Consider the following 19,903-nt stretch of genomic DNA (forward strand, 5'->3'; position numbering starts at 1 on the left):
GCACTGGCTCTGCACTCCCATTTGGCTGGAGTGCCTGCAGGGGCGGCTCCAGGCCCCAACATGCCAAGCTTGTGCTTGGGTGGCAAGTCGTGGGGGGCGCTCTGCCGGTCGCCGCGAGGGCGGCAGGCAGGCTGCCTTCGGCGGCATGCCTGCGGAGGGTCCGTTGGTCCCGCGGCTTCGGCGGACCTCCCGCAGGCGGGCCTAGAGCCGCCCCTGGGTGCCTGCAGGCGAGAGCAGCGCGTGGAGCCTCCTGGCGCCCCTGCCTAGGACCTGGACCTGCTGGCTGCTTCTGGGGTGCAGTGCGGTGCCAGGACAGGGAGGCAGGCAGCCTGCCTTAGCCCCACAAGCTGCGCCACTGACCAGGAGCCATCCAAGGTAAGCCCCCCCCCCAACCCCTTGCCCCAGCGCTGAGCCCCCCCCCAAACCTGGAGCCCCCTCCTGCACTCCAAACCCCTCATCTCTGGCCCCACCCCAGAGCCCTGACCCCCCTGCACCCCAACCCCCTGCTCCAGCCCAGAGCCCCCTCCCACACCCTGAGCCCCTCAGCCCCGGCCCCACCCCAGAGCCCTCACCCCAACTCCCTGCCTCAACCTGCAGCCCCTCCCACACTCCGAATCCCTCGGCCCCACCTCCCAGCCTGGACCCCGCTCCTGCAGCACAAACCCTCACCCCCAGCCCTACCCCAGAGCCCGCACCCCCAGCCAGAGCCTTCCACACCCCACCCCTCTGCCCCAGGCCAGTGAAAGTGTGTGAGGGTGGGGGAAGAGTGAGCCACTGAAGGAGGGTGAATGTAGTGAGTGGGGGGGCAGGGCCTTGGGGTAGGGGCGGGGCTAGGTTGCTTGGTTTTGTGCAACTAGAAAATTGGAATCCCTAGTCACAACGGGAGCTGCTGGTCGCTCAGCACTTTAGCAAATCCAGCCCAAGCTGTGGATGCTCAGTAGAGCTGGGATATTTTGATAAGCCACTTCTTTCGGTTTCCAATAAAAAGAAATATTTCACAGGAAAGGGTTGGTTTCGACAAATTTATCAAAAAAATTCTGGGAAAAAAAGTTCTGATATTGTCCAAATGTTTTGTTCTGACATTTTCCAAATGAAAAATTTTGGTTTTCTAGTTTCAAACAACTTTTCATTTAGAAATTGAAGCTAATTGTAGTAAAAAAAAATAATTAAAAAAAGTCAAAATGGAAGTGTTTTGAAATCAAAACGGAATGTTTCAATCGACCCAACCTTTTTTAATTTGGATTTTCAGCTCACAGGAGCTTTTGAGATTTTGACTTTTCATCCTGTTTTGGGATGGGAAATTATTCAAAAATATCTGAAATTTTCTTGGCACAGGAAAACTGTTTCCTTCCCAGCTCTAATGCTAGGTACTTGAAAATCTGGCTTGGCACCCATTCAAACTGATATATCTTAGCTCACCAGCCTAAATCCTAGATCACAAGCTCCCTGAGGCAGGGGCTGTTTCTGTGGTGTTTCTTTGTATAGTGACTAGAACAGAGGAACCCCAATCCCTCGTTGGGGTGCCTAAGCACTACCATAATACAAATAATAATCAGTTTCCTGTCACCACACGTTTCAACAAGGGGGTTCATTGGCACCAAATATGATTTTTTTTTGTGATGTGGATGGCTTGGGGCCTAAATTATCATGAGTGAGTCTGATTGTTCAACATGAGAGATCTTTAAAGGAACCTGATTTGCAGGAGGCAGGTGTTCAGTACTTCTGAAAAATGGGACCCTTTCAAGTTGGGTATCCAAAATCACTATTCACTTTAGGAAACATCGGCCTTGTCCACCGGGAGTCAGACTGACACTCAGATAGACCACCAATCAGCTACCAGATGGTAACAACTTTCAGCCACTGCCACCCTGGGACCAAATGAGAAGTGGGAAGCTCCATCTGCAAAATCAGTTCAGCTCCCACCCAACTTTCTAGCACCAAATCCTTAAAACAGAGTTTCCCAGTGGCCTACGATCCCTTGAGCATGTTTTATTTCTTTAAACAAGTTACAAAACATGCTCCCAAGCCCTTAAATAGCAGCTGCCTTTGTCTTTTCTGGAGGATTAGTTCTAGCACATCCCAGCCCGTGACAATCTGTGACCACCACAAAGTCAGAAAATTTATTTGGTGGAACTGATGTACCAGAACAGCCCAAGCCACACAATTTCTATGCCTTGAAAAGCCCCATTACCCAAGACCTTGCATCAGAACATTATTACATCCTGAGCAGACAAGCAAATAAGGGCTCCAAATCCTTTCTTCAGCTGAGCTCAAAAGTGCTTGCAGACTCTCTGTTGTTGCTATGTGAATTTAAAGCTTGCACAGACCAACTGCTACTGCACAAGCACTTAGCACAGCCCCTGCTCTCCAAGGCTCTATGTCTACCAGCCTAAACAAAATAGAACATAGCCCATTTAGTCAGAGAAGATCCCATCGTCTCGGCTGGAGTTAATACAGCAATAGTAGTAGAAAGCTCTAAGGTTAGGTATCGATAAATGGTCGATAAGAGAAAAAATCTGTAATGGAACTTTTGCTGCTGTACCACAGTCCAGCTAAAGGATTTCTGACAATGCAAATTCTCCACCACCCCCCGCCCCCAGCTCTACCATCTTTCATAAAAGGATCCCAAAGTGAATTACACCTTCACACACCTGCAAGGTAGACAAATATCAAACCCATTTCATAGACAGGGAAACAGAAGCACCACAAAGAGCCAGATTGTCAAGTGAATTCAGGGTCAGATTGCCAACTGTTCTGGGGCCAGGTTTCGAAAAGTGCTCAGTTCCCATTGAGGTACATAGACAACAGCCAGCTTTTGGCAAATGCTCAGCACTCACCCTGCCTAACTCTTTCCAAAAATCAGGCCCTACATTTGTGTCCTGAGCCCTGATGAAAACTCTGGCACTTGTGTCTTGACCAAAGTCTCACACTGGGAGACCAAAGAATGGAACTTGGAAGTTTTGACTCCTCGTCCCTGTCTCTAACCCGTTGAGAGCAGTGCTTTTGAAACACAAGGAGAAATGGATTATAGTGTTTGGGTGCTGGAGTGAAAGATGATGTCTGCGTCCCTGTAACTCAACAAGTTAGTGGTTCCTCATATCTTTGTTCACTTCGATAACCTAAGAGCCCATGCCATCCACTTGCACACGTCTCATCACAAAGCCAGATGACTGAGACACCTATAGGATAGATAAGCTCACTGAGGCCTCCCTTCCTGAAAATCAGGGTGAGGTTATTTTGGGTCCTCCATGTTGTGTATTTGGTTGTCATGGGTTTTGTTACTATGGCAACTGAGTTAGACTATTAAGGGATAGCTCAGCCGGTTTCAACCGGCTGAGTGAGCTCTCTGTTTCTGTAAATAAAATGGAGGTTTTGGTTAGCTGTCTGCTCTCTGGCCTCAAGTGATTGTTTCCTACAAACCGGCCGCCCCAAGGACTTAACACTGGCGACGAGGGTGGGATCCTGGTGCTGCTCCAGTAACAGAAGGAAGTAGAAGTCAAGGTAAAGACCAAACAAAGAAAAAAAGCTGCTTGTTTGCACTGACTGTGAAAGTGAAACTAAAAATCATGGCTACTCTGACCAGGCCCCTGAAGCCTTTTGATGAGAATACAGAGCAGTGGCATGTGTATACTGAGCGTTTTGAGCTTTTTGGTATTGCAAATGACATTACAGAAGCGAAGAAGGTGCCAATATTCTTAACTGTTGTAGGGGCTAAAACCTACTCTCTGCTACACAGCTTACTGCACCCTGTTAAGCCTGAGACTAAATCTTACAGTGACATTGTGGAAATCCTGGGGTCTCATTTCTCCCCAAAACCACTGGTAATTGCTGAAAGATATAGGTTCCACAAAAGAGACCAAAAGGAAGATGAAACAGTTGTACAATTTGTAGCCATTTTAAAAAAGCTAGCAGAACACTGTGAATTTAAAGAGATGTTAAATGATGCCCTGTGTGACAGGTTAGTGTGTGGCCTCTGCAGTGAAGCTATACGGAAGTGCCTACTGACAGAGGCTCAGCTTACATTACAGAAGGCTGTTGATATTGCTGTCTCCATGGAACTGGCTACAAGGGAGGCACAATACATCGGTGCATTCCCTAGGGTGCAAAAAGTGTCACAAGAACTGACCCACAAAATGGTGCAGAGTCAAGAATGTTACCGCTGTGGTAAGCTGGGTCACCAGGCATCAGAATGCTGGTGTAAGGACCTGGTGTGTCGACACTGTGGCAAAAAGGGACACATTGAGTATGCCTGTAAACAAAAGAAAAAGAGGCCTGTGGTCTGGCCGACAAAAAGAGGAACCTTGCATACCCTAGAGCAGACCCAGGATGATCAAGGTGACACCTCCTCACAAGAGGAAGTGCCACTGCATGTTTTGTCTTTGGCAGCGGGCTCACATGAATACTGGGTAACCCCCTTATTGGAGGGCAAACCTATACGCATGGAACTAGACACCGGTGCAGCTGTCTCGCTGGTTCCTGAGACTGTGTATAAGGAAAAGCTACAGCATCTTCCGCTTAAGGCAACAAAAACTGTTCTGAAGACGTATACAGGTGAAGCTGTGCCCATGTTGGGCACTATTGATGTTAAGGTGGAGCTCAATGGAAAGGCGGCTAAATTGCCACTGTTTGTGGTGAGAGGTAACTACCCAGCCTTAATGGGTAGGTCTTGGCTTGGGAAGATTCAGCTGAACTGGGCAGAAGTGCACCGGATGACTAAAGAAGAAACCAGTCTAACCCCTATACTAAGGAAACATGCTGCTGTTTTTGGAGATGATTTGGGAAGTATGAAGGGAATCACTGTGACATTGAACATTAAACCTGGCAGTCCACCAAAATATCTGAAAGCCCGAACTGTGCCATATGCCATCAGGCCAAAAGTTGAAGCAGACCTGGAGCGCCTGGTCACCAATGGAGTCCTAATACCAGTTACCCATAGCTCATGGGCCACTCCTATCGTTCCAATAGTGAAGAAAGATGGCTCTCTCCGGATTTGCGGTGATTTTAAAGTCACTGTCAACCCAGTGTTGTGTGCAGAGCAATACCCGCTTCCCCGCATCGATGACCTCTTCGCAGGCCTGGCTGGGGGACAAAAGTTCAGTAAGATTGATCTGAGTCAAGCATATTTACAGATGCACGTCGATGAAAAGTCCCAAGAGCTGTTGACTATTGTGACTCATAAGGGGCTTTATCGATACTGTCGCCTACCCTTCGGAATCACATCGGCTCCCGCCCTGTTCCAGAGGGCTATGGACCAGATCTTGTGTGGCTTGTCAGGAGTTCAGTGCTATCTGGATGATATCCTGGTCACTGGAAGAAATGAAGAGGATCACTTAAAGAATTTAGAGGCTACCCTACAAAGACTGGAAGAGTATGGCCTACGAGTTCGCAAAGACAAGTGTGAATTCTTCAAGCCCTCTGTTGAATATTTGGGACACATCATCGATTCTGCAGGTCTTCATAAGGCCCCTGCAAAAGTTAAAGCTATTGTGGAGGCTCCCCCACCTCGAAATGTAAGCCAGCTGCGCTCATTTCTAGGACTACTGAACTATTACGGGAAGTTCATCTCACAGTTAGCCACACTGCTAAAACCACTTCATGAGCTCCTTGGGCAGAACAAGGCCTGGAAGTGGACTGAAGCCTGTGATGTTGCATTTAACAAAGCTAAGGATGCATTGTTAAATTCTGAAGTTCTAACGCACTTTGATCCATCCTTACCCCTGCAATTGGCCTGCGATGCTTCCCCTTATGGAGTGGGAGCGGTCGTGTCACACATTATGCCTTCGGGAGAAGAAAGACCTATTGCTTTTGCTTCACGCACTCTAAGCAAAGCAGAAACTAACTACGCCCAAATCGAACGTGAGGCATTAGGAATTGTTTTTGGAATTAGGAAGTTTCATCAGTACCTGTTTGGGCGAAAGTTTACTCTTCTTACAGACCATCGACCTCTGACATCAATTTTTGGACCCTACACAGGCATTCCCCCATTAGCTGCTAGTCGTATGCAACGTTGGGCATTGATACTTTCTGCACACACATATGAAATCAAATATCGGAAATCCACTCTGCACGGCAATGCAGATGGCCTCTCAAGGTTGCCTTTACCGGTCAAACATCAAGATAGTGCCCAAAAGGAAATCTTCTACTTTGAACAGGTAGAGAATACACCACATCACGTCAGCACCATATCATCCATCCACCAACGGATTAGCTGAAAGATTTGTGCAGACAATGAAAAACGCTTTGAAATCAGCAAAGGGACAACACTCCATTCAAAAGCGTCTGGATACCTTCTTACTTTCCTATAGAAACACACCTCATGCTACGACCCAGGCTTCCCCAGCCTTTCTAATGATGGGACGACAGCTGCGCACTTGCTTTGATCTGCTGAAACCTTCTGAACCCAGACAAACGGTGCAACATCAGCAGCAATATCAAGTCATCAGACGGGCACCCAGAGCAAAAGACCGAACCTTTAGCCCAGGGCAGCCAGTTTTGGCTCGGAATTATACTTCCAGAGCTAAATGGGTCCCGGCCACAGTCATCACTCAAACAGGACCTGTTTCCTATACAGTCCGGACTGCAGAGAATCTTACCTGGCGGCGACATGTAGATCAGCTGTTGCCAGGTCATGCCAGTCTTCAGGACCCATCTGCAGTTGAGGGGTCTGACTTCACCCCTCCTGGTGAGACACCGAATCATGAGTCACCTGTTCCTGACTGTTCTCCTCCATTACTGCCGGCAGCTGAGATACCCCTTTGCCCAGCACGAGCTGATACCACCTCCTCACCTATTCGTGCTGCGGACCCTGAGCCCCTAGTACTTTCGGGTGCAACAACACCAGAAGTTCGCCGTAATCCACCTAGAGACAGAAGGCCTCCTCATCGGCTGGATCTTTAGTTAGGGCGAACCCACGGTTATGGGGCAAAATAATCCCCAGGGTTTAGCCAGGAATGGAGGCAGTCTACCCTCCTTCTCTAGTTTAGTGTGTGTTTTATTTAGGGGATGTTCTTATTAGGGGGGGAGGAATATGTTGTGTATTTGGTTGTCATGGGTTTTGTTACTATGGCAACTGAGTTAGACTATTACGAGATAGCTCAGCCGGTTTCAACCGGCTGAGTGAGCTCTCTGTTTCTGTAAATAAAATGGAGGTTTTGGTTAGCTGTCTGCTCTCTGGCCTCAAGTGATTGTTTCCTACAAACCGGCCGCCCCAAGGACTTAACACTCCATCCTAACTGGAATGAGAATTTGAGATTGGACGTTGCAATGGGGAGAGTTGACCATGTTATAACCAGGGCCGGCTCCAGCGTTTTTGCTGCCCCAAGCGGCCAAAAATAAAAAAAAATAAAAAGCTGCGGCAGCACTTTGGCAGTAGCTCTATCGCCACCCTATTTTTCGGCGGCAATTTGGTGGCAGGTCCTTCCCTCCAAGAGGGACCTGCCACCAAATTGCACCGATGAGCCGGACATGCTGCCCCTTTCTGTTGGCCGCCCAGGCTGCACTGGTGCCTGGAGCCGGCCCTGGTTATAACATCATGCCAGCATGATGTTGTAATACAAAGATTGTAGTAGACTTTATCCCAAGTGTCCAACAGACCAGACATGCTCAGTTTCTCACTCCAGGTCCAGCTCTGTCAGGGATGGCTGCTCATGAAATTATCAATGTGTAATAAAGTGGTTTTAAAACTTACTATGAATACAGTCTCCCCATCCTCCCCCACTTTTTAAAGCTTCTATTAAAAACAGAGGAAATTCACTGGCAAAAAAGTATGTTTAAATAACATTAATGGCTGTGACAAACCAGCAAAAGGCAGGAAATTTGAGTATGAGGTCGATGCTCCATCCTGCACTGTTGCCGTTGTGCCTTTCGGGGTATTTGGCAGCTGCATGCATTAAAGAGACAGCTTTCCATCTCTCTCTGTCCTGCTAATTCCAGCAGATCTATCCAGTCTCCAAGAACAAAAGTACTTGATTCATCTAAATCATATTTACTGACTGTGATACCTCATAAAAGCAGCCAGAATGCTGCAGGTGCTGTGCCTAGTGCTGCTTTTGTAGTATTTTTTGAAAGCAGGGAGCCTTGGAATCCAGTGAAGTGATTTCGTTTAACAATTTTAACAGTGCTGCAAATGCTCATGACTTTATCATGAGACTCAGTGTAACAGTCTATATCATTATGTTCACCACTTTTACAAGACTGATAAATTTTATACAAAGTATGTCTTGTGAGGTATCATTTGAAATGTCATAATCTGCTGAACATTACTGTCCCAGTAAAATGTGTGTACCAACCTTGTATGTTAAGTTATAAGATTCTACTCTATAGCATTGTTGTAATGTACTCCAAGTTTAAGAAAAGCAGGCCCAAACCAGTTTCTCAGAAACTAAAGAGAGACCAAACACCCAGTCAGATGCTAAAAGACTATCCCTTTTTTAAGCAGCCATTCTCCAGCAGTGGGAAGGTGTGAATAATAAATTTAAATTCCATCACAAGGAGGGTTCAGAGCTCATGGGCACCGAGACTGCTTGTCACCTGCATCCCAGCTGGGCTTAATCCTCAAAGAGGGGAGAGAGGTGTGTGAGAGAGAAGGGCCTCTCTCCCCCTCCATCTCTACTCATGGCAGCTACGACACTCAAAGAAACAAAAGAAAGCATCATTGAACTGGGAGAGCGGTGATCCTGGCTGCAAGGCTTTTCAGCTAGTACAGACTGCTGAGAGACAAAATCTTTTTGCATTTAAGTTCACTTAGCTTGTTAAGTTATTAACAGGCATTTTACTCTTATTTCTTTTGTAACCAATCCTGGCATTTAAAATCTGTCTTTCTATAGTTAATAAACTGATCTTATTGTTTAATCTTAACCAGTGTGTTTGGATGAGTGTGTGCGGGATACTCCATTTGGGATAACAAGGCTAGTGCATATCAATTTCCTCTGATGAAATGATGGACTTTTGATGAGCTTGTACTGTTCAGGATACCGAGCAGTATAAGACACACATTTCTGGGGGACAAGGCTGGGACTAAGAATTTGCAGGTGTCGCCCTGTATGTAAATTCATGAGTGGCTGGGCAGAGCATTCATATAACATAGCTGGGAGTGATTTTGCATGCTGAAGGCTGCATGAACAGGCCAGGAGTGGATGTTCTCACAGAAAAGCAGTGTAAAAGGCATCCTAAGCTAAAGAATTAAGGGGACAGCTGTTCAACAGCCCAGAGTGTACCCTGGGTAAATGTCACACACATTACTTGATGGTTTTCTTAAAGTCCCAGGTCCTGGAGTAATGAGAATCTTGGCTTTCCTTCTTTTTAAAAGTAGGTTTCTAGCCTCATGATTACAGAGACAGGTTGGTAAAGTTGAACGCCACAGCCTCAGAACCCAATCTTTTAAAAAACCTCATTTTAAGCCACTCTCAAAACTTTGAGGGGCCATACCCATTATTTTTGAGTGTTTAAGGTTGGCAGTGCTTCATACACAACATGATAAGTTAACTGGATTTAATATATGTAACCTTAAGAGCATCCCAGTGCCAGAGGGCAAGGGGCTCCTTGGTACAAGGCAATGAGTTTCAGATGGCCTGACCAATTCAATATATCCCAACTCATTAGGGTTATAATCTGTATCTAAAAGGTGTCATGTAACATGACACTGGAAAACTCACTGACCATTAACAGTCATGCATGATGAATGTGGTATGTATTAAGAGTTATGGATATTTCCTTAGGCAAAGATCGTTCATCTAGGAAGGCAAGGGAGGGCAGCCCCCTGGTGCTTCCATGGGAGGCCCTGGTTGAGAGAACATCAGCCATGGCAGAAAGAACAAAGACTGGTAAGAAATCTACCTTGAACAAAGACATTCAGGTTAGCAGGGCATGTGGTGACAACCCCTTACTTGACCAGACTGCAGTCCCAGATTGCTGACACAGTATCTTATTCATAGGACCGCTACACTATGGTCTTGTGTACACACAAACTTGTCTTGGTTTAACTAAATCGGTTTTAAAACAAAGTTCTAGTTAAAGTGGTACAAGGCCTCTCCTCCTTTCTCCTGCCATCTTCCTGTTCGATACTGATTACATAGGAGTCCTATGTAATCAGACCCTATGGCATCCTTGTAGGGTCTGATTACATAGGACTCCTACCATGGGCACCAAAGACCTGAGCCATGGAGCTGCCACCTTCTGTCTAGCTTACATGTTGCTGCATGTTGTCCCAAAGGGCAGCTACTGCAACGCGTATCAAGCTACATCTTGATGACACAAGTGAGTCTACCTAGATCAAAACCTGCAATGACTCATGCGTTTGGAGAAATCTCTTAGAAGCATTTGTTCCCCAACTCACCAAGCCTGGATAGAACATAGGTAACTTGATCCAAGCTGAGTTGGGCCCTGACAGCAGATTTTGGAATAAATCAAGATAGATCCACTTTCTTGAAAGTCTCCTCATGTAGAAGAGCAAGTGAGTAATCAGTGACGCACTGCCCGAGAGACTTCCTGTTTTCTCCAGCATTACTGGGCTTCCTGACACAAGGTAAAGGGCAGTCAGAGCTCTGTAGCTTGACACTGATCAGTAGCTGCTGCCGAATGAATTAAAATTGCTGTTTCCAAATGGTGGTAATTGCCAGTCAGGATCTGAAACGATAATAAGCTGTTTTCTTTAGCTCTCCATGATGCATATGGAGAGTAGCCTCTCCCTGGACCATTAGCCTGCCTCCCTCCAAGGTCTGTGCTGGGAAAATGAAGGCTAAAAAAGCCCTTCCTCAAGTGGTGTGGGGTTTGGATGTGCATCTGTAACCTACTGGGCAGTGCGTTTTACACTTCCTCTTCTGTGCAGATCCACGAGGAGATGAGGCTGTTACAGCTGCAGCTGAGGACCCTGACTTTTGGCTCAAGGTTTCGTCTCTGGAGGTCTCCAGTTCAGTCCCTGGTGTTTGTCATGCTGGCAGCGCTCATGCATCCATTTGGAGCTCGTCAATAGCACTTTTGGGTCACTCCGAGGGGTCCAAGGCTGGATGTGCTCACTAACCTGCTGCCCAGGGTGCTCAGAAGCCAGGCACTGCACCACACCAAGGCTCACGTCAGCCTGCTAAAAGAACATTGTCCCCATAAGCTCAAGCCACACATGCTGGCCCTTATGAGCTCTGAATGGGATGTACTGACTTGTCCAGTAGGCTGCTCCTAGCATTGAGCCTGCATTTGTTGTACAAATGTGGTGGTGAAAAAAAAAATCACAAAGCGACAGACTTTCTGAACAGCAAACACTGAAAGTTTTATAAGGTCAGACCCTTAGGCTTAGTCCACACTAGAAAAAGTCTGTATCGGCAAAACTTCCTACTGTAGACTCAGCTTATGCTGGCAAACAAGAGCTATTGCAGGTATAGCTTACACTAGTTCCCCGAACAAAATAAGCTAAACTGACAAAAAATGCTGGTATGATTGTATCTACACTAGGACTTCTGTCAGTATAGAAATGTTGTAAGAAACCCCACCCCAACTGTCATGACTATACCATCAAACGTTTAAGTGTAGAACTGGCATTAGCTTCATTTAACCAGCTGGGAGACAGTTGTGAAGTGCTGGCTGGCTCCCACCGCACCAGCAAAACAGCAGCACTCCAGGTCTGAGCAAATGTTTCTCTTAACACTCACTAACAGAGGATGGGGATGCACAAGCTCACCAGGCTGTGAGGAAGGAGACTTTCCTTTCCTGTTTAGCTTTCGGTGCTGAAACAACTGTTGTCTCGCTCACAGTTTGGAGCAGACCCCCACTTGCCCTGCTCCACCATCCCTGGGAGGCTTAATGTGTGAGCCTCTGGCTGGAGCAACTCCTGCTTCTCCCTCTGCAGCTCACTCCTAGAGCATCTGGTTGTTCCATTAATGAGCCATAAGAAAGGAGCAGCAGCAGCAGGAGGGCGAGGTGAGAGGTCAACGTAATATTTACCCAGACGTCACCTTTCACTTTTGCATGGCGGGGAAGTCACTTCAAAGCAAAGGAAGGGCTGCGAGACACATCCCGGGTCTGCTGGGGAGGCTGTGCTCACATTAACACAATAGAGCCACTTCCAGCCAGCTCCTGTCAGGCAAGGGAGACCCCAGGATCTTCTGGCAGTGCTTCCAAACCTCTGGTCCATAAGCCGGCAGTATAGCCCCCTCAGACTGTTAGGAGTCTGCCCATCCTTCCCTCTCTAATGCCACTTCTTGGCCTCCCGCTCTTCCACAGAAGCCCTAGACCGCCACAGGCAACCATGCAGTTTAGGCTGCTGGGCCCCAACTCCAACCCTCCTGGTTCTGAAGACCCTTCATTTCAGAGCAGTTTGGATTTTGGGGCTAAAACCCAGTACTGCAAGCCACCCAGGCTCTAGGCACGTGAGAGTGCACAGTGATGGGTGGTAGGCCAGGGGAGCTGGCAGGAGTAGTCAGGATCTCTGGAGAGCTTGGAACTCCCATTGATCTCCAATGCACTCATTGCAATTCTCTAGGAGACCCCAAGGTAGACAAGAGGCTACTCCGCAAATGGGCCTGTTCTTCAGGGCAACATTTTTAAGGCACCCTAATGCCACAGGCCACCGTGTGTGTGAAACCAACATAGAAACAAGTGGGTAGTATGGGGACATGCCACAGGTAGGATTTTTAGTTTCCAGGCAGAGATCTCTCATTTGGTGACTGACCATGTGTTACTGAGCGATGTGTTTGTACATCAAACCTTTTACTAATACATTGCTAAGGTAGTGTGCTTGTGCTTAGAGCAGGACGATTCCAGAGTTCTATTCCTGGCTCTAGCGATGCCTTACTGTGAGAAAACCACCTCAGACTGCCTCAGTTTCCTGATCGGCAAACCAGAGGTAGAATTTACCTGTCTCCTACAGCTGTGGAGGAGAAGCTTAATACACGTAAAGCACTTTAGTATTGGATAAAAAGGATGCGAGAAATGCCAAAAACTGTTAACAGTGTCTAAGGCAAATTATTGCTTTAACATCGTCCTCCAGGGTATCACGCTTGGAGCCCCACCATCAAACCTTTCCGTGCCTTGCAAACACAGGACAAGCTCTGTTAAAATCAAGATGGCCAGCCACCTAGCACTACTCTTCACACAAAATCCACTTGGAATGTCACAGAGACAGTGGGGATAGAACTCACATCCCAAAGGCACAGGACATTATCCCTTCAGCTCAAGGAGAACCTCCATTAAGCTCTTGGCACCGAAGGGCCTATGACACACAGCTGTGTAACTCCAGTTCCATCCAGCTGGGGAATGGTGAACACACACGTATAATGGCATTTCACACTATGCTGGGATAAACCCAATGGTTTGGCTATTCCTGCACAGACTGCAAGCTGCTCCCTATATTCCTGCTACAACAAAATGGGCATATTCACCTGAGTGGCCTTTAATCTCCTCTGTAGATTGCTGGTGCTCTTCAGACAAGGGACTAGAGAAAATACCTCATTTGCTTTCCCGTTGCAGCGGAACAGCCTACATCTGCATCGGGCAGGATGGAGGGCTTGGCTGACAGGGCTCAGCCCGGCTCACTATCACTCTTCCTTTTAAGATGATCTGGACTTTTTTTTTTTTTTTATAATGTGACTCTGATGCCTTTTATCCCCTGCTCTGAATGTAATTTTAGCCCAGGCAAAGCAGGATTAAACTTTCATAACATGATACATTTATCTCGCTTTTCATCCCCTCTCCCCCCCCCTTCAATTTCACCCAACGAGAAGCAGAGATTATACCGAGAAATATGAGAAGGGATATATCAGATCAGAACAAGGGAGGCCACTTTTTTCTCAGCACCCCGTCTCTGGCATGTACCATGCCGTGGAGCAGCCAGAATCACCATTTAGCCAGCAAAGTTAGGCTAATGATATTTCTCAACCCAACTGAAACACAGAGAAAAGATTATAACTCAGAGAAAAGACCCAACAGAGAACACCCAGCAGAAGATTAGATTAGAGAGATACATCATTGACATATGGTATGCTCGCTTATTTCATCTTACTTTATTTATTTATTTTCAAGTCTTGCCAGAGCAATTTTACCACCATCTGAGAACATCTCGCCACTGCATTCAGGCCACAGCAGGGGAGGCAGAAAGACAAACCATGCCGAGGAGATTCCAAGAGCACCTCTCTCCTGGATAAAGCGGGTGGGGGTTGGATGAGTGTATATGGGTGTGTGGGGGGGAACCATCAGCTACAGCCAGTCTGATTGATCTGGGAATTTTTGAACACATTAAAGTCTTCCTGCCTCCCACAAATGTGCTGTTTCCAGTAACAGGCAGGTCTCAGTAAAATGGTGGGTCAAATTGGCCGGTTTTAGTGCCTTCCCAAGTTAAATTTGGTGACTGCTTGCTGCCCCCCCCTCCTTTTTTAACCCCCCACAAAAGCAGCTCTTTAATACCTTGTAGCCTGAACTACAGGAACCCCCCTCTAGTGGAGTGAGATGGTATTTCAGGGGGCCCACAACCCAGTCTCATTCGCTCTTCGAGCAACAACTGTATCGTAGAAAATTCACAGTCCCACTCAGCCTCACAGCCCAGCCTGGGGATGCATTACTTTGACTAGCTCATGAATTGTTACTGCTGTTTGGCCTGAGCGGTTCCCAAACTGCTTAGGCCAAAGGTGGATTTGAACAAATCCTGGTGTAGGGATGGGAGGAGACGAATGGAAACAAGAGTGAAATGATGGAGCGGGAGAGCATAACTTTCATTCTCAGTTTGTTAGATAAAGATCTTTTAAAAATAACCCAGAACTAAACCGACAATAAAATCCCTTTGCAAAGAAAAGCAGTGGCTTTTTACAGCAAGTTTTTAACCCCCAGAAGCCTGGATTTGAGAACAAGGCTCAAGTCACAAGTGACATAACTTTGATGTGCTCAATTCAGCCTTCTACCATAGATCTAATTCCTTAATGAACCTGATTCCCAATTCTGGAACAAAACTGGGTTGGTGTAAGCAAGCAGAGGTCGGCAACCTTTCAGAAGAGGTGTGCCGAGTCTTCATTTATTCGCTCTAATTTAAGGTTTCGCGTGCCAGTCATACATTTTAACGTTTTTAGATGGTCTCTTTCTATACGTCTATAATATATAACTAAACTATTGTTGTATGTAAAGTAAATAAGGTTTTTTTAAAAATGTTTAAGAAGCTTCATTTAAAATTAAATTAAAATGCAGAGCCCCCCGGACCAGTGGCCAGGACCCGGGCAGTGTGAGTGCCACTGAAAATCAGCTCGCGTGCCGCCTTCGGCGCGTGTGCCATAGGTTGCCTACCCCTGGTGTAAGGGGTTAGCATGCAGCAGCAGCCTTGCTACAGGCTAGCGCAGCAGAATGCTTGGAGACAGCATCAATGCCACATGCCCTTCTCTTCAAAACACCCCAATAAATATACATTTTTCCTTTAGCTACAGAGAAAGAATATGAATATAAAATCCTTTTAGGCAGCGGCGGCAGCAGCCTTCACCTTCCCAGGCCAATACATTGCCTAGATTCTCCTTGTGTTCCTAATTTCTCTTCTATATCCTTGAAGCTTTCTACAAACTACTCTTCACAGACAAAGAACTTTCCACTGCCTCAGCCCAAAATGCCTTTTAGTCTTGCAGACAACTGAGGTTAGATCGGAGGCAAAGAGGGCAGAAGAGGGAAGATGCATGGATCTAAGAAGCCAAGGAGTAAGTGGACATACTCAGGTCACGTGTAGGATGCTCTTGGCCATAATCATCAAGGCACCAGAGATCCAGTCATCAAGACTGTGGCCAAACCCTAGGGAAAAAAAAAACTTGATAGTACCTTCCCCCAACTTCCCCTCTTGTCCTTTGTTGTCCTCCTAACCAAGCTGGTTAAGAGATTAACACTCTAAAAACCACATTTACTCTAATTAGCCATGAAATCTTTGTAAGTAAGTGAAAAAATGTTTCCCTTGAGGGATTTTTGTCCATTCATCACTGTTTGAATTACAGGGGAGATAGAGAGAGATGGGGGGCGGAGGAGAAAGGGGGAAAAAAATTAGAAAATTCAGATCTAATGAATTAATAGCAGAATGCCCAAGGGGAAGCGGACTACAACTATAAAATGCAAGCAGCTCAAAGGGATGATTTGGAATTATTTCTAGTTAACAGACTAACACAATGCTCCGGTCTCTTTATGATTTGGGTAGCTTGGCTAGCAGTCCCTGGCTCTCTCATTGGTAGTGATGGACAGAAGTACATTGTGCCCCCCAGGCTATGTGTACAGACAGCTGTGTGCGACTCCACCAGGAGACAGCCGGGTATGGAGGGAGATAGGCTAGAAACAGCCATCAGGCCCCTTGCACCTGATTTGTAATGATTATTTTACCACGGGGAAGCATTTGAGAAGGGCTGGGGTGGGGGCAGGAGGGAAAAGCAGGGAGAAAATCTTGCCACAACTTAGACCCATAAATATTTCATAGCACCGGCATAAGAACGATTATATTGCTGCCAGCTCCTTTCTTGTGTATTTTAAACATCTCACAGCCTTCCACTTTCTGCTGCCCCCCCCCCCCGTTTGTGTGTTTCTTGTAACAGGCCCATGAAATAAAGATTAGCTGAATAATCAAGAGTGTTTAGAAATGTGAAAGGGCCCGTCTCAGGAGCACCACAGGCTCATCACTCTCAATTCCCCCCCCCCCTTAAGAATTCCAGAGAGAGGAAGGAAGCAAATTTTTCATGTGTTTAAAAAAAAAAAAAAGCCCCAGGGCTGGAATGGGAGAGAGGTGGATGGGCACAGAGCTTGCTGCTCCTCATAGAAAGGGTTCACTAGAACAAGTATGAGAAGAGGAGACATTCTCCACCACTACCCAGTTACATTTTTATTGTTTGAGCTGCACAGAGCCAATTAGAACAGCTTGATCCGTGCAGCGTTTGGACTGAAGCATGGGTGTGGATGTGCGTATTTTCCTGCCTGGGATGGATTTTACTATTACGCGCTAAACCAGGCCTCCCCGAACAAAGATACTTCAAGAAGACCTGGTAATCTTTGGCATGCATCATATTGGCACCAAAAAGCAGGCCTGGCATTTCCCCTAGAATCTTCCCTCCAAAGGCACCCTGCAGCACTCAGCCCTTATCTCCCAAGCAACCTCAGTGAAAAGATTCACCTGACACCTGAGAACACCAGTGCTAAAATCCACCCAAGCCATTGGGTCTTTCCTTCACGACTTGCTCCAGGCTTCAGCTGCACAGAGTTTCCACAGCCGGCCTGGAAGCGCTGAGGCCCTCAGGGGCCAGTCAATGGGAACCCTCATGCACAGCATGCGAGTCACATGGCTTCCTGAGACACCCCACAAACGACTCCCAATGTCATTTCCATTTAGCTGCTTTGCAAGCCAGTTTGTCACACATCAGTGTGATTTGCTGGAGAGAGTTAAAGAGCAAGACAGTTGAAGTCATCTCTTCTCCACTGTCACATATACCCAGGCATACAGTGGTCAGAATCTATTGGGGTTTTTTTCCTCCTGGTATCTAACCGCATTGTGGGCAAGTTCAGGTTGTTCTGCTGAGGAGCAGGGGAGAGTTGAGGGTTAACAGGACGAGTAACACAGGGTGTGATGAAAAGCACCGGGAGAAGCTGTTCCTATCATGTTTGTGGATTCTGTGCGGATTCTAAACAGCATCTGTTACCTGTTCCCACTGCACAAACTTGTTATAAGCCAGGGGGAAACTCCACAAATAATTACCTCCAATAAAGATATAAAGGCAGTGAAGAGTAAATTGGGTTACTTTATCTCCCTGCAACGAGCAAACAGCAGAGATGGTTAGGCGAGTTGAGTGAAGTGCTGTATTTTGCTATACAAGCCATTTCACAAGAGAAATTGTACATTTTAGTTACTCTTTAGCTGAACCGTTTTTCCAAAAATCAAAGCTATTTCGCTCGGCTCCCTGAACCGCTCTTAACTATGCTATTGCACTCAGAGTGAATGGGAAATTGGCCAAGGACAGCAGCGGAGGTAAATTATTTTATAAAAAGGGCTAAAATCTCTGTGTGTTTTTTTCAAACACCCCAAACCTCTCTGTTCTGAAGAGGGCACAGATTCTCTTGGAGGCAGCAGGCTTTCCGCTGCAGAAGTAGGTCATTTGACTTAACTTTCAGAGACATGGGTATCACCGGGGCTGTCCAGCGAAGGAGAGCAGAGCCCATCTCCCAGCTATCAAACCGACTCGTTTCGCCACTGAAATGTCAAGGAGCTAGACAAATAACGGGGGAAACCCCCTTAGCAATGGGATTTTGTAGCATCTTCCCCTGCTAACACTGCATCCTCTCTCTCCCCGCTGAGACAATACCCCGAACTACCGATCACACACGCACAATTGCCCACCCATCACTTACTAAATCCCCCCCTTAATGCTCGCCTGTGACACTGCTCGGAACACAGAATTATTAACTCAACCTCTTCGTCCCAGCCACGGGAAGTATCGACGCGGCTCGCACAGAAGAAAGGCTGGTTGGCATCGGGCTATTCCACTGGGGGCACAAAGTCGAGAGGCCAGTGTGCGTAGACGTCCTGTGTCTAGAGACAAGCCTGCCTTGCGATCACACACGGGCCAGCCAAACAATTCAGGGTTTGATGGGACTGAGGAACACACAGGCAGAACCTCGGGTTTCTCTGGAGAACGCACAGACCGATTCACTTCTAACCCCCCTGCCCACCCGGCTTCCACGAGAGATTTTGCAGCATTTGCGAGTTTTCATGGGGACACTTTTTGGTATTCACGAGCGCTTAAAAAATAAAAATATAAAAAAGTCTCTCCTCGTCAATGGCAACGTTTTGTTTGCTTGTCTCCTCTGTTGCACTTTCTCCCCCCAGATCCTGACTGCCTGGGAGAAAAATGAAGCCGCTGATATTCAAGAGGAATAAAATACATTTATAGAATAGCTAAACTAAGAGAAAATAATGGGGAGCCTAAAACGGAGCGGGGGACGGGGGACCAAAGGGCTCTCTTGATGTATCTTTATTACCAATGGCCGAGGAAGCGTGTCAGGATGCTGCCTCCACACACACTCCCCTCCAGAGGTGCAGGTTCCCAAGTGCACTGTCTGGAAAGACAAACATGTCACGAACGCTTCCAGCCTAAGCCACGCAGCAACACATGGGGCTGGAGCCCTTCCGCAGGCACACGTTACACACAGCCCTGTCCACAAAAAAGTGGCTGGGATCCTCTATGGGGGGCCACGGTGAGGGGATCTCCCTCAGTCCCTCCTATCCAAATGCATTGTGTGATGGTATCAAATGACACAGGGGGGACTCTTGCACCCCAGAGGTGCATGCAGAATAAAAGGTGGCAGGCGAAGGTTCAAGGCACAAGCCCCCCCTTTGCCAGCCCCGGCTATGACTTACCAAACCTCAAGGTCCGCTCCTGTCCGTCTCCTTGGGGGGGGGGGCAGCCTTCCCCCTGCGCCCCCTCGGAGTTAGGGAGAGGCGATCCACCCGGCCCCCCGCTGCATTAACATCCACAGCAAGTGCCCAGCTCCTGATCTGTATTCCTGGAGGCTCCCTGCTCTTCCCGGGATCCGCTGCTTCAGGCAGTCATGGCTCTGCACCCCGGTGCGGCCGGCTGCCCGGTTACAGCTGGGTTGGAACTGCGCTTATTCCTCGCCTTTGCCCACCGAGCCCTCGCCTCGCCCCCCTCTGGCATGAGCCCCCCCCCCGGCTGCCTGCCCTTCCCCGCTCCCCTCCTGCCTCCCCCTCGCCCTCTTTCTACCAGCCGAATTTCCCAGGCACTGTGGGCTCCTGCCTGGCACTGGAAGCTCATCCCCCATCAGCAGCAGCCGGCTGGCTGGCTGCTAGAGCCTGCCTCCCTGTATTACCATGGAGCTCATTAACATACAGCGCCTGGGCTTAACCCTTCCCCGGCCGAGCCCCGGGCCGCCCCGCGGGGACAGCCAGGAGAAAGCGGGGCTGGGA

General features: G+C 47.7%; 1 protein-coding gene across 2 annotated transcripts in view; it reads right to left on the minus strand.

Moving 5' to 3' along the window:
* The window catches only part of PLXNA2 (plexin A2), a 312,269-nt gene extending 292,680 nt beyond the window's left edge, over positions 1-19,589 (minus strand). For both annotated transcript variants that reach the window (XM_045013587.1, XM_045013589.1), the window contains exon 1: positions 19,337-19,589. The gene's annotated coding sequence lies outside the window, so the exon portion shown is untranslated. The remainder of the gene's footprint in view (positions 1-19,336) is intronic.
* Between the last annotated feature and the right edge of the window lie 314 nt (positions 19,590-19,903).

Source organism: Mauremys mutica, chromosome 4 (assembly GCF_020497125.1).
Source record: "Mauremys mutica isolate MM-2020 ecotype Southern chromosome 4, ASM2049712v1, whole genome shotgun sequence".
In the NCBI taxonomy this organism is placed as follows: Eukaryota; Metazoa; Chordata; order Testudines; family Geoemydidae; genus Mauremys; species Mauremys mutica.